We start from the raw sequence: 14,492 nt of genomic DNA, 5'->3' as shown, positions 1-14,492 counted from the left end.
ATATGAAATCATATTCTAAATTTCTTATTGAGCAAGTATACCTCGGGTAATCTACTGGAATTGGTTTTACATCTAACCTAACAAACCTAATCACTGAGGTAAAGAGGAAGTCCTCCCCATTTCATTTCTATGCATTATTTTTCTGAAGTTCCAAGGTACTATGAAGACCTCACAACTCCAAACTCATACTCCCCCCAAATTTAAACATTGAAACAGTTTATCATTTTCACATATGATAATGGTATAAACCATATCTGACACTTGAAAAATCATAATAAATTCTACATAGCTCTTCTTCTGCCTTAAAATAGAGTGTGCCATTTAATTAACCCAAATGAAATGTATCAGGACATGATATTCACGCTAACAGTCAAGGATCTCACCAGAGTTTTTCTGATTACTGCATCCAATAGCTTTCTTTAAAATCTGTACTATTATCAAAAGAAATCACAACTTCACAAAATTTACATAAATACTAGGTTTATTATAAGAGGAATGAATATACACGTGGAATCCAAAGAGTTTACAATCCATACTGAAGTTTGCATATTTATAACAATACAACAAAGGAAGGAAGGAATAAACACAAATCTTCAGGTGCAGCATGGGAAGGGTAAAGTGCAGTGAAGGTGGAGAAAAAAATCCTTCCCAAAGGGGAGCAGCAAGGTGATCATATAAGCAGCATTCTTTTCCTTTGGGAACTTTTAGACAATGAATGTATGATGATCTGCTTCTCTCTAGGGGTTATGCAGCTGCATAAGCAGTTTTTCAAAGAGGCACCGGGAATTCAGTTCATGATACAAATAACAAATTATATCATCTGATGAGAGTAGTGGAGAGAAGGTCATTCTTAATATATTCAGGGCCTCCTGCACATTCTGGTTTTAGTATGTCTGGATAATATAGCAATTCAAAAAGACAAGTCCAGGGATCATCCTAACATACCTTAACAGTATCCCCATTGACTACATATGGCCCTCCTTCTGCAAATGCTGATACTAGTGTTCCACCTTCCTTCCCTATCATGAGATTTCCTGCTATTGTCACAAGATGAATTCTGAAAGTAACCTAAAATATGGCTCAGAATTTTTTAAAACTAAGAAAATCCATAGCTTTTATTCATTTGAAGGTTCTTTATTATGACATGCAGTCCCTCCTGGGTACCCTCATCTTTTTACTTTACACCATCTTACTTCCTTTTATCAGTTCCAGTGGGTTCAATTATCATCAATTATCATCTATTTGCAGAAGATACTCATCTATATATCTAGCTTTAAAGTGCCTCCTAACCTACATAACCAAATGTCCTTTATAACAAACTACTTTTTAAAATCTTGGATTGGATGTCCTGTGGACATCTTAAACAATTCTCAGTATTTTCCACTTAAAACCTCCTTTTTGAAATCTCACTCTTATCAATGATATTACACTCTCACATCTCTATTTCATTATTAAATCTTATTTCTATTTCCTCATCATTGGTGAGGTTGAGGTCTCAAATGTTGGGGTCTGGCACTAAATAATGGAGTTTGCTAGCAATTCACGTGTGAAGATTTCACAATGCCTTTTTTTATTTGTAAGAAGAGGTTACAGGCAAAATGAAAAGGTATAATAGACACCAGGGACAATAAATATTGACTGGCAGGCTATCTCCATAGAGGATTTAGCACCCTAAAAGAGTTAGCTATAACAAGAAGAAAGACATTATTAAGCATGGGGGAGGGGTAAGAAAACATCACAAAGCAGAGCATTGTGGCGGGTTAACCCAAAAGGGATTCAGAAACAATGGTATAAAGGCTATGAACAGATTTATAGGGGAAATTTAACCTTGGAGATTTGACACCATAACTTGGCTTTCTGATTGAATGTAGTAAGATGGTGTTTCCCAAGACCTCCACAGGGGTAGGACTGTAAGACTGAATTGATCCCCATCTGTGCCTTTCTTTGCTTGCTTCAGAAGTAGTATTATATTTTAATTATAATCATAATCATAATCTTATCAATACTTCAAGCTTTCTCTGCTAACCCCACCTGGTTACCCAGGATCTCATCAATCTCGTGGCTAAGTATCGATTTTACCATTCATAGCTTCCCTGGCTTCCTTCCACACTCAGCTCAAGTCCCAACTTTTACATCAAGTTTTTCCTTCCCTTATCCTACTCTTCTTTCTGCACCCTCCTATCCCCCAGGCTTTCCCGGTGATTACCCTGTGAAAGGTAATGATATATATCTATATATCTGGTTGGCCTAAAGTCAGAAGGACTTGAGTTCAAATCCAGCCTCTTGCACTTACTAGTTGTGTGAGTGTGGGAAAGTTATTTAATTTCTGTTTGCCTCAGTTTGATCATCTATAAAATGGGTATAGTAATAGCAACTATCTCCCAGGGTTATGGTGTCAACAAACCATAATTCCAAAAGACTTGAGTATAACTTCTTTTATTTTAAGAGAAAGCAGAAAGACATGCATTTTGGTCCTCCCTGATATAGAGTATAAAAGAAGAAAACAGTAAAGGTTTGGTATATTTAAGGATATAGCAGGAAAGAGGAAATGACTACCTGGTTATAGATTTTTCCCTCTACACTCACATAAAGCAGAAAAAAAAATTCATGATTTTGATAAGGTGTGAGAATTGAGGATTTAGAGATCCCTTCTGGCCATGTCGCAGATTCTTTGTAAAAGCAAACCTGAAGTTTATGGCAAAAGGGGACTTATTTACATTAAGAAGACAGCTTTCTTAGTAGGCAAAGAATACTGTTAGGATTATTTTTGTAAAATATTTCAGCAAACAGTGCTAGATATATTGGGGTTTCTTTGGGCTCCAAGCCACTGCCAATTTCCAGATGAATGAGGGACTAATCTCCAGCTGAATAGAGGGCCTTGGCTATGTCTCTGGCAGAGATTTCCAATTGAATGAGATTACTTATCTGGGAGTTGCCCTTATGGACAGAAGGGTGGGTCCTTCCCAGAGATCCGGAGGGTTTGAGTCTCAGGACCACCCTTCCTCCCACGGTTTATATTGGGGCCTTTTGCCCCAAAGGTTAAAAGGGACACAATTTACATCACTTCCTCCCAAGAAGTGACCCCAGATTCATTTGGGGTAATGGGACAAAGGTGTCATCTTCTATAGTTGCTTCAAGCTGACTAGGGTTGTAGTGTTATCCCTACATTCATTGGGGATTCAGGCCAAGAAGGGAAGTGTGAAATCTGAAGACAGCAACTGCAGCATTTAAGGGATATTGTGTGTCCAAGTCAGTTGTCCCATGATCTTCGGGCTGAACAAGCAGTTGAAAGTTCATAGCTTGGAGCCTAGAGAAAAAAAATCTCACAAGCAGGTTAAAAATGTAGGGGCCAAATATGAGTAAAAAATAATAATTAAAGTGGAGTTAGTACAAGGGTTAGTAGAGACCATAACCAGAAACCCCACCCCAAGGAAGACTGGGGGGATGTAAGGAGTTTTCCATGAATGTTTTGCATCTAACCAGCTTTCTCTAAGATTCTCTCAGGAGGAAGGTCAACTTTCTTTGAGTTGTTGATGTACATACAGCAGGATAAATTGACCAAGGCACAAACGCCTCCCCTTGAGGCAAGGAGTTAATCCAAGGCCATTCAGTTATTTAAAACCATGTAAGCAAGAGAATTCAAAGATTCTTGGATCTCCTGGAGAGAGTGTGAAGTTTTGTGGCAGTCAAGTTGGAGAAGTTGTTTTCATGCTCTAACTATCCCACCCAGAGAATCTGAATTGCTATGCCTTTCTTTAAGTACCAAAGAATATTGTCCTAAAATCTCTGTCTTTGTCTCCTTGAAGGGGTGGGGGCAGTGTTTGAGGCAGTGGCGTATATACCGTGAAAGGAACACTTAGGTAGCCTAGAGTGCAAGACCCATTGTGCTCCCCAGCCTGTAATTCTCTCTACCACAGGTAGAGGTTCCAATCAGAGCCATTCCTCTTAACAGGCCCCTTAGTAACATTGAAGTAGAATGGAGAACTTACTTTACGGAGAAAAACATATCCCTTAGATGCACAGATGGTACCTGAGGTCAAATTTTGTAGCAGTTTCCTAAACGCTTGTCCCCAAGAATGATTCTAATTACATGACATTCTATTAATTGGTATGTTTAGTTTTCAGGAGGTTATGAAGAAGCTTCAAAGAAGGTATTGTAGCATTATGAGTAAGTTTGCCAGGATATTCTTGGAATGGATACCCTATAGTAATTTATTGGGGTGTACCATAGTCATAGGTACATCCAGCCCTTGACCCACCTGTGCAGCTGGTACAGATTGCCAAAGGTGAAATTGCAGCAGACTTGAGAGGAGTCCATTTACTTGCACCAACAGTATTGGTGGCACAAGTCAGAGTCTCCACATCAGGGATGTAAATGTGACCATTATGGGCCACAATGACAACAACTGTCTCTGTGGTATGTGTGTGGTAATATGTAAGCATGAGATCTTTCCCAGTAAGAAAAGATGGGATTGTCAGGTCAAAGTAGTTCTCCTGGGGGGAGAGGTAGCTAATACAAATGGAGTGGCCTCCAGGATGGAAATGGCAACTTTTGAAACCTTTGCGGGAAAAAATACATTAGTTCTCATCTGTGGGCTGCCTTGGGGGTGTTGATAGCACATCCAACAATTCAGAACGCCCCCATTACCTACAGAGTTCCCTAGCCTGACTAGGAAGTTATTTCCCTACTAGCAAGGGCTCACAGAATAACACCAAGAAAGCTGGAGAGAGAGTATTAGGAGTAAAGTTCTCAGGGTGAGAAAGGAAGGAAGGAGATTATAGTGAAAGAAAGATATACAATTTCACCCTTCTTTCTCCAGAGTTTTGTTTTTTTTTTTTTCCAGGGGTCTTACAGAAGAGAAACTTCAGGTCCTCTGTGGATTCACAGGAATATTCTGAGATATCTGAAGGAGAGGTAACAGAAGCAGCATTTTTAATCCTAAAAATAGAAGTCCAGCTGGGGGACCCTTCCAGTTTGACTAATGTTGGAGTAGTCAGAATGGTCTTATATGGTCCCTTCCACTTTACTCCTAGAGGGTTAGCACTTTGAGACTTCCAAGATTTCAAATATACCATGTCCCCTGGATTTACAGGGGAGGCAATCTGAGTATGAGTAACTGTAGGTTTAGGGAATGCTCTTTTGCATATTCAGAAAAGACCTTCTGGACTATACCAAGCTGTGTGGCAAACTGAGTGACCAAATGCTGTTCTAGATCTACAAAAATGTCAGTAGTTAGGAAAGGCCTCCCATACAGAAGTTCAAAGGGGCTCAGGTTAATATTCTCCTTCATGAAGTGTGAACTCTTAGAAGCCCTAATGGGAGATTCTTCACCCAATTCTCTCGAGTCTCTAAGCACAGTTTGCTTGCTTGAGGGTGTGATTCATTTTCTCCACCTTCCAGAAGCCTGAGACGCCAGACAGAGTGGAAGTGGTGGTGATTTTGAGTGCTTTGGCTACATTTTGGGTTACCTGAAAAGAGAAGGCCAGGCCACTGTTACTCTGTAAGGAGCTAGGTAGGCCAAAGTGAGCTATGGTCTTTTTTTAATAAGCACTTCCTGAGTTTTCTCAGTCCTGCAGGGAAAAAGTTCTACCCAATTAGTAAAGGTGTCAATAAAGACCCAAGACAACTTGAAACCTCTGCAAAGGGGCATATGTGTAAAGTCTATTTGCCAATCTTCCCCTGGGTATGTGCCTCTCCTCTGACCAGGCTTCAGAAGAGGGGGAAGTTTAATAGTTCCTTCAGGATTGGGCAGGTTTGACATATCTGTCTGATTGTTTCTCCCAGTTTGTGACCAACAAAAATGCATTTCACAAGGGATTGAAGGGCATTTCTTCCTAAGTGCATAGCCTGATGAAGACCAAAGTTAAGTTTCTACTGACTTGCCTCTTGGATTAAGAGTTAGCTTGAAGGTGTTTGAAACCTGCCAGAAGAAGAAGGTATATCCCCTTTCTTCTGCAAGGGTTTGTTCTTATGGGCTATAAAAAGAGATGTAAGAATCAAGGAACTGGGAGATTAAAGATGCCAGGGGTGAATGGGCAGCATTTTTAGCAGCTAAATCTGCAATCCTATTTCCCTTAGCTTGAAGTGAATTTCCCTTTTGGTGTCCTTTACAAGTAAGGAGGCACCTGGCTAAACCCTGAGCCCCATTACTTCTGGTCCTGAGGAGACTGGAGGGCGAGGCTTGAGGCAGCAGCTCTACCCCTTTCTGGACAGTTCCTCTTCCAGTGTCCTTCCATGTTGCATTCTTTCGAAGGCAGTTGCATGCCCAATGTCCCTGCCCATTACACTGAAAGCACAAATTTCTGTGTTTCCTGGAAATAGCAGTAGCCAAGAGGTGGGCCTACTCTTTATTTCTTCCTCCTCTGCTGCTGTTAAAAATTCCAAAAGCCCCTTCAGAAAACTGGGTCATGGCAGTTTGGGGGCCAAAGGCTAACTTCTGCATTTTCCTTCATATATCTGGGACAGATTGGTTAATAAAATGCATGCCAAGGACAGTGGTCCCCTCTAAAGAAGTAGGGTCCAGATTAGTGTATTTCCTTAGAACCTCTACAAGGTGGCCCTGAAAGAGGGCAGGATTTTCCTGAACTCCTTCTTGGGGGGTCTCCCTAAATTTGTCATAATTAACCTGCTTCTTAATTCCCCTCTTCATGCCTTCAGTGAGGCAGGCTAAGAGGTGGTCCCTTCTCTATCTCTACTCTCTTCTTGGTAGTTCCATCCAAGGTTTGAGACAGGCATAGCTATCACTCCTTGGGGGTATCTACCAGAAAAGGAGGAGATAGCCATGTCATCCCCAAACTTTTGGGCCAGATCTCATATTCTCTTTTTCTCCTCTATGGTACAACAGAAAGAGATAATGATATTAACATCTCCCCAGGAAAGATAGAACTGGAGGGCAATGGCCCCTCAATTTACTTGGTTGGGTCCTCAGAGTACTGGCCCAATTTCTCCTTAATTTGGGAAAAATCTGTCATTGAGAAGGGCACTTATACTCAGAGTGTCCCTCCCCTAGAGTCTGCTACTTCCCTCAGGAAACAGACTTTAGAAGGAGTGGCTAGATCACGATCTTGAGTAGATGTGGCTGAATCAGGCTTTTGGAGAAGAGAAAAGGGAGTCCCATTCTTTGTGTGAGAAGGACTAAGGAATGGGCGGCCTCAGAATCTGGTTTAGGAGGGGAGAGGGATTGGGTATTGTGGGACCCAAGGTACTGTTTTTGATAAAAAGATAGTTTTGGAAAGGATTTCAAGCCTCCTTCAATGGGGAGCAGAATCTTCTTGTGTCCCTAAAGGAGTGAAAAGGAGGGTGTCATCTAGAAGTTCTACCCTCAGTTATCCTGCAATATATTTTAACAGCAGTATTTTGCAGGGCTGTCTTAATTTATAATCTTGAGATAAGGACATAAAGGGTGGAACATGAGGAACTTCAGTCCACTTGCCTTGCCTTTGGCAAAACAAATCAAGCTGTGCTGGATGGTGCTGTAATTACCTAAGCCATGAATAAGCCATTTTTCCTGGTTTTCCAAGATATATTGAGGCTAGGCAGCATTGCAAAATTTTGGTCTTGAGATCTTTCAAACTGAATTGTTTCTGTTTTTTAAGTGATAGCCTAAAGAAGAATCTTTAGGAATGGAGAAAATGAGCTGTCCCATTTTGTCACAAGCCCCAGATTTTTCAATTCTATAGCTCTTGATTCTCTTTAGGTGTTTATATAGAGAGAGAAGGATATGACAAAAACTTTCCCTGATTAAGGGGACTTTTTGTCAAGTCACAGGAATTCCCACCCAGGCATCCCAGGGCAGAGAATTCCGCTGGACTTGGAGCCCCAGAGAACCCAAAATTTTTCCAGGCATTTAGGCTATCCTTGCTATAGAATGGACCACTAGAAAAGAAGGGCTTACCTCAGATGCATTTAGGCATTTCCATATCAAGCCACCAAATGTTGAGGTGTGGGATTAGGAGGAGAGATCCCCTCTACTCAGAGAAGCAGGTTCAATGTGAAAGAATTTGCAAACCCAGAAATCTGTGGCAAAAAAAGGATTTTTATTGTTCACTAAGAAGGAGGCTTTCTTAGCAGGCAAATTCCTAATGAAGAATTTAGCAAAAGGTGTGTTTACAGACCCTTGTTTTATGAGTAAATCTTGGCCTGGGGGCTGGGGAGCAATTTGAGCTATCAGACCAAGATCTCCAATTGAATAAACTACTGGGAGTGGTCCTGAACTAATTTTCAACTCAATAGAGTCCCTGCCAAGATTTCCAATTGAATGATACCACTTATTTTGATTCCCTGAGCACAGTCCTCTACTACAAGAGTTTCTCAGAGTTCACCCCCATTGCTTCCCTCCAAAAGTCAAGGGAGACACAATTTGCATCAGAAGGAAGGAAGGAAAGAAGGAAGGAAGGAAGGAAGGAAGGAAGGAAGGAAGGGAATTAAACAGGGGCTATTCTTAGATGGAAAAGACAGAATGGTGGGGAGTGGGTCAGGAAGGCCTCCTGAAGAAGATAAGTCTTGAGCTCAGTCTTGAAGGAAGCCTGGAAAGCCAAAAGATAACAGATGAGAAGACAGAATATTCCAGGTATGAGATACAGCCAGTGAAAGGCGAGGGGCATAAAGCTGAATATTATGTGCAATGAACTGATGTGAACTATCTTCCCTTGTCAAGAAGCCCATCTGACAATTATCAGATATAACCAAATCCTACATTATCTATGGAAGAACTCTTTAGCAACACCTATTGTTTATCCCTCAATCTCTGAGTATCTTCAAAACAACTTTTTGAGATATTGATTAGCATATCTTTAGTTATATCTGGAGCCTGGTTTGCTGAATGCATTCCATCTAGCTCTTGATCCTTCCCCCTAAGTTTCCTCTCTGATTTCTCTGAAAAACTTCCAAGGGTTTCTCCTATGAAAGATCTAATCATGATGAAAAATTTTGCTAAATTGTTTCAGGACTAAGCCAACTATGAAGTTTCTCTCTTTCTCTCCCTCATAGTACCTTCCTTTTAATGGCGCCTTTCTCCTCACTCTAACTAACTCTGCTTAGTCTAACCTACCAGTCAATAGCTTATTTCTACCTCATGAAGTATTTCCTTTCTCCTGGTTATCTGCAAGTTCCCCTGAGGAATGCGTCTTTTTCCTTGCTAACTACATGCTCTTCCAATTCTATTTTATATTTGCCACTTCTGATGCCTATTTTATCTCTTCATTTTGTCTATAACTTCTTTCCTTAAATAAACCTGCCTTTTGTCGAAAAGAATAATGATTGTGAATTTGTTGCATGTTTATTTCAAACTAGATATTACTCTCTTGATCACATTAAAACCATAATAAGACCAGTGCACTAGGATCATAGTTACTCTTAATGTATTGACTATTCTTTTACATCAGCTCCACATATTCAATCTATTCAAGTCTCTTAACTGTTTCACACTTAAAACTGTTTCACAAGACTCTTCCCATTTTTCTCGTTATTTTACAATTTAATCCCCCAGACTCTTATAACCCTGGTTCATGGATATACACATAGATACCCTGGTCTTTTATATTGATAGCTCCAAAGGCACTGTAATTCCAACAAAGAGAGCTCAATTGATGTTACAATCATGCATTTGCCCTCCTCCGCATCAAGATCTTTCTGTAGATTGCAATAGTTCCTGAAACTATTATAGAAAGAGATTTATTACTAGAGGCAGCCTTGCAAACTACCATGAGGGAATTCAGTCAAAATGCTATTGGTAAAAGTTCTCCTTTGGGGAGCTCAGTGGATATCCATTTCCTGCCCACCATCACAGAGACTGGTGAAGATTACAGAAAATGAACCAAGAAACAATTCTAGACTTGGATAAATATTACATGATGAACTCATAGTTCTTTTAATAATTCATGCCTGAGTAAAAAACCCAATGGATCAGTTGCTTATTAGGAATTATACAAGATCACTTGCATGGGCAGATGCTACCTTGGGATATATACAGTCCAATTATATGCCTTAGTCTCCATTTAAATACAATCCTGTTGTCTGTGGACATATTCTATTGATGATATTATGGCTGTTGATTTGCCTTTGCTACAGTAACATTTTGACCAGTTGCAAAATATTCTCCTCAAAAGGAAATGGACAATAAACCCCCAGTAAGGTGCAAAAACTAGAATATACTGTAAAGTTACTAGGACAGGCGTGGTCAAGTAAAACAAGGATTAATAAAATTCAAGTTTTCCCTATTCCCACTACTATAAACATGTTGCAAGTCCTACTGGGGTTATGGGATACTGGAAGAATTTTATTTTGCTCAGTGCTTACACCTATTTCTAATTTTGTATGCCATTACTAAAAAATAAATGCAGGGGGCAGAGAAAAAAGGTGAATGAGAATGTGAACAGTAAGCTGCCTTCACTACAGCTGGTGCACTTTTAACATAAAATAGTCACTACACGCTGCAGATTTTAATCTTCCATAATAATTAGATATAACTATATTTACTGAGGGGAACACCCACAACCTAGCAGTAACTGTTCTGCTTGCTACTGTTGAAAAGGCAGTATATAGTACTTTGCTAAGAAAAGCTATTGTTATCTACTTTTCTAGCTTTACAAGAGATTTTCTTTTGACATCCCTTGAAGATCTATTTCTATAAAAGGGTAGATGGACAGTTTGACTGTTGTACAAAACCCATCTCTGACTAATTGCATGTTTACTTAATGCAGCAAAGTTTTCTTTCCTATAAACTTCAAAGTGCTGAATTTGTTGCTAATCACATTCTTTTTGCTCATTGAATATTAGGTTTCTCAAAGTGGCTATTGCATTATTATTGTTATGTAACATGATTCTATTGAGGACATGAGAACCAATGAATAGAATGAATGCACCATTCAAAGGTATAAATTTTGGATCTGCATTTTATGCCTGTCTGTAGTCATAGGGGAGCAACCTGGAGAGGTGAACCACTTAAGAGGCAATAACTATTGTAACTTTTTTTTTTTTGTTTTGCAATATGTTCTAACTAATGTTCTATCTTACTTGTCATTTTACATTCTTTATAACTCTAACCGCCTTCAGAGGTGTCATTAATAGTCTTCAATCTAACCCTCCCAGTTATAGGAATTGATAAACAGTTGTAAGGTTAAACCAAAGCACATGTCTTTCTTTAAAAGGCCAGAGAATATGTCCCATAGAAAGGGACCAAATCACATGCCTAGTTCCATGGGAAGTACTGCAGTGCAATAACAGCAAGGAGTTCCTTTGAATACTTAATTATAATGCACCACTAGCTATGTATGTCCTCCTAATAATTCCCTTTCAGAATATTTGTTAAGTCTTGAAACCTGAGGACATTATGAAACACATTTCCTTCTTCTTAATAGAGAAGTAGAGGAGTACAAGTAAGAAGTATTGAACATACTGTGAAACCTGGTCATTGCATTGATGAACTTTGTTTAACTTCTTAGTTATAAAAGAAGATCCACAGGAGTGAGGTATATCAAGAAATAACTACAATTTGTAAAAATTGGTGGTATCATTGAAGCTTTAAAAAATATTTGCTGTTATAAACAAAAAAATGAAATGTTTAAAGAAGTACAAACAGTGTTCAAAGTAAATTATTTCTCTCAATTTTGTATTAATCAATACAGTGAGGAATGCTTTGTTTCAAAATCACATTCTCAAATTTCCACTAGGCATTACACTCAGATGTGAGACATGCTGGCATGGGTAACAGTGAAGCGTTAGAATCTCTCCTTGGAAAAGTGTTAATTGCAGTACGTTAGGCTATGAAAATGAGCTGAAATATTACCATACAGCTCCCCAGTCAACTAAAAAAAAAATGTTTAAAATTAAGTCATTCAATGATGAGTGAGAAAGGATATTCTTTTTAAATAGCTTGGAGTTATGCCATATTATTAGTGATAGAAAGAAAAGCCATTAAGAAAGATAGTACATAGCAAGTTCTTCAGCAAGGAAATTTAACTGTTCCCATTAATGACTTAACTTTAAGCCAGCTGCCACCCATCTTAGCAGCTTGTAATTTTAGTTCATTGTCTAGTACTGCAGCCATTTCAAACAGAAGTGTTTCTTTTATTTGTTCTTAGCTCTCAACTGAAAAAAAAAAGTTTATCTCATTTGTCCTAGATAAAAATTCTTCCTTCATTGAGAATGATAGTTCACATACTCAAAACATTTAAAGTTGCTTTATAAAGTTATGTATTACTTGGGTACGATAATACTTTCAACAATGAAACTCACATTTTCATTCAAAGTAGTTTAGGAATTTCTTTTTTAATTCAGTATTTCTTTCTTATAAATTTTTCATTCCTTCTGGAAAGACAGCATTGAAGTGGAGTTACCTAGAGAGAAATACAACTATACTCTCACCAGAGAAATGTTTATACTGTCCCAGTCATATAAGTTTGTGAAATAGGTGTATAAATCAAACATTTACTGATAATAAATTATAATTTTGTAACTCCACATTCAGTATTGTGACTCACAGTTTAAGGAGTTTTGGTTTAATGCACAAGTCAGAAAACATGGTACAACCAATTTGAATTGTCCTCTAGGGGACATCACATGAAACATTTAGAGGTAGTATTGTAGATTCCAGTTGTCCAAGTAGTAGCTCTGGATCCTGCTTGACTTAAGTGAAAGGATTTGCATTTTGAGATGGTGGAGACTGCCAAATGAGTTAATAATTATGAAAGAGAGCAACAATTTTCTCACACTCTCTCTTCCTTTCTAGCTGAGTATCACATAGGGACTTTTTCAGGTAGTTTCCAGAAAACAAAAAAAGGGCTTAGCAGCTTGTCTTATTGTCACATGTACCCCCTAGTTTTCCCACTCTTAGCCTTCATCTGGATGTGTGGCTTCTAAATAAAGCACTCATCCTACTTAGAGAAGCCTGAGATTATGTTTAGGACTATTTCTTTTGTGATTGTCTTTTCCTGATATTAGCTGAATAAGGACAAAATCAAAATTAATGTATCCAGGGTTGGAGGTGACTTCATAAATTCTAGACATCTAGAGGTGGTACTGAACTGAATAGCTAGCAACAGCTTCAGTTTTTTGAAAGAACAGGCACTGACCAGAGGATTGGCCTAAACTTGGAAAGTTTTACCACAATACATGTACTAAGAGATGTGTGGATTAGATAAGACCTGGGTGAAATGAAAACTGCTTAATTAGCAATAATTTACGTTCTGATAAAATTTTAAGTACCAGCTTTTCAGCCAATTATGACAGTGGCTATGTTAAATTGTGGAATTCAATTTAAGTATTATGGTGTGTAGAGGGCTGAAACTCCAAAAAGATATGCTTGAATCAGATAACTAAGCACTTAAGGCTAATTACCTATTTGATATGAGACAATGATTCTATTAGCATATGTTTGGAAAAATGGCTCTTCTCACTGTTGGGGGCTTGCTGAATGTTTGGTGGCAAGGATTGGAGGACAGAGAAAGAGAGGGACCAGAGAGTCACTTACCAGCAGAAGGAAGAGAAGACAGGCTGGACTCAGGACTCTAGGATCCAGGAGAGATCTTTGGCAAGCCTCATGGCAGTTTGTCTACCTCCTTCACTTCTTCCTCCTAAAGATCAAGGACTTTAATTTATCCTGACTTTGGCTGACCCTGAAACCCTCCAGGGAGCTAACCCATACTTTACAACTTATGTTAAGCATTTATTTTCTGTGTAGGAATAACTCTTCCTATAATTAATTTATGTTGTACACTAAGTACTGTTTTACTTTTTGGAGGAAATCCTACATAAGAGCTATAGGTTCAGCTATATCACCAGAATGATCCCTAAGGAGCCAAGAAGTAGGAGTGGAGGAGTTAATGAGTTAGAAAGATGAAGTCTTTTTTTTTTTTTTTTTTTTTTTTTAGTAATGGGGGGATAAGAAAGGATAGGACAAAGAAATCGGTAGTTAACTCCTTCCTGATCCCCCAGGAAACTGACCAATGTCTTGCTTTTTTTTTTTTTTTTTTTTTTTTTTTTTTTTTAAGAATTGAATCATAGAATTGAATTATAGAATTGCCAAAAACTCTCCCAAGAGGAAATCTTAAAGTAACTATATATAGCTTATTATCTTGATTTTCCCCATAAGCAGTGAAGATTTGGTGACTTCATAATTACAGTTTATTTAGATTATAATCTATTCCCAAATTCTAATTTATTTCCTCATTCCATCCAGTGATCTGTAGTATATTCCAATGACAAAATCTCTTTAATAACACAACTTGGTGGCTTAGTAGATATTGCTGGTCTTGGAGTCAAGAAGACCTTAATTTAACTTCTGTCTCAATCAATCGCTTATAAGATTTCTGTTCCTAGGCACAGGGATCTCCCTCAAACTCAGATTCTTCATCTTAAACTGTTGATAACAGTAGCACCCCTTACTAGATTGTTATAAGGAAGGATCAAAAAAAAATGTGGGGAGCCAAGAATTGCTAAATTTTCAAAGAATCCTGACAAGATTTATTGCCTTATTCCTTCAGTCACTAAAGAG

At 38.5% G+C, this 14,492-nt stretch overlaps 1 long non-coding RNA gene across 1 annotated transcript; it reads right to left on the bottom strand.

Annotated features, from left to right (window-relative positions):
- Nucleotides 1-513: 513 nt before the first annotated feature.
- On the bottom strand, nt 514-13,943 carry LOC141560954 (uncharacterized). The gene is made up of 3 exons (XR_012487915.1): nt 13,470-13,943; nt 7,896-8,017; nt 514-4,904 (listed from the first exon to the last, which is right to left on the bottom strand). It is a non-coding gene; the product is annotated as an uncharacterized LOC141560954 (long non-coding RNA).
- Between the last annotated feature and the right edge of the window lie 549 nt (nt 13,944-14,492).

This window comes from Sminthopsis crassicaudata, chromosome 3 (assembly GCF_048593235.1).
Source record: "Sminthopsis crassicaudata isolate SCR6 chromosome 3, ASM4859323v1, whole genome shotgun sequence".
NCBI lineage: Eukaryota > Metazoa > Chordata > Mammalia > Dasyuromorphia > Dasyuridae > Sminthopsis > Sminthopsis crassicaudata.
This window is presented reverse-complemented; position numbering and strand designations above follow the sequence as displayed.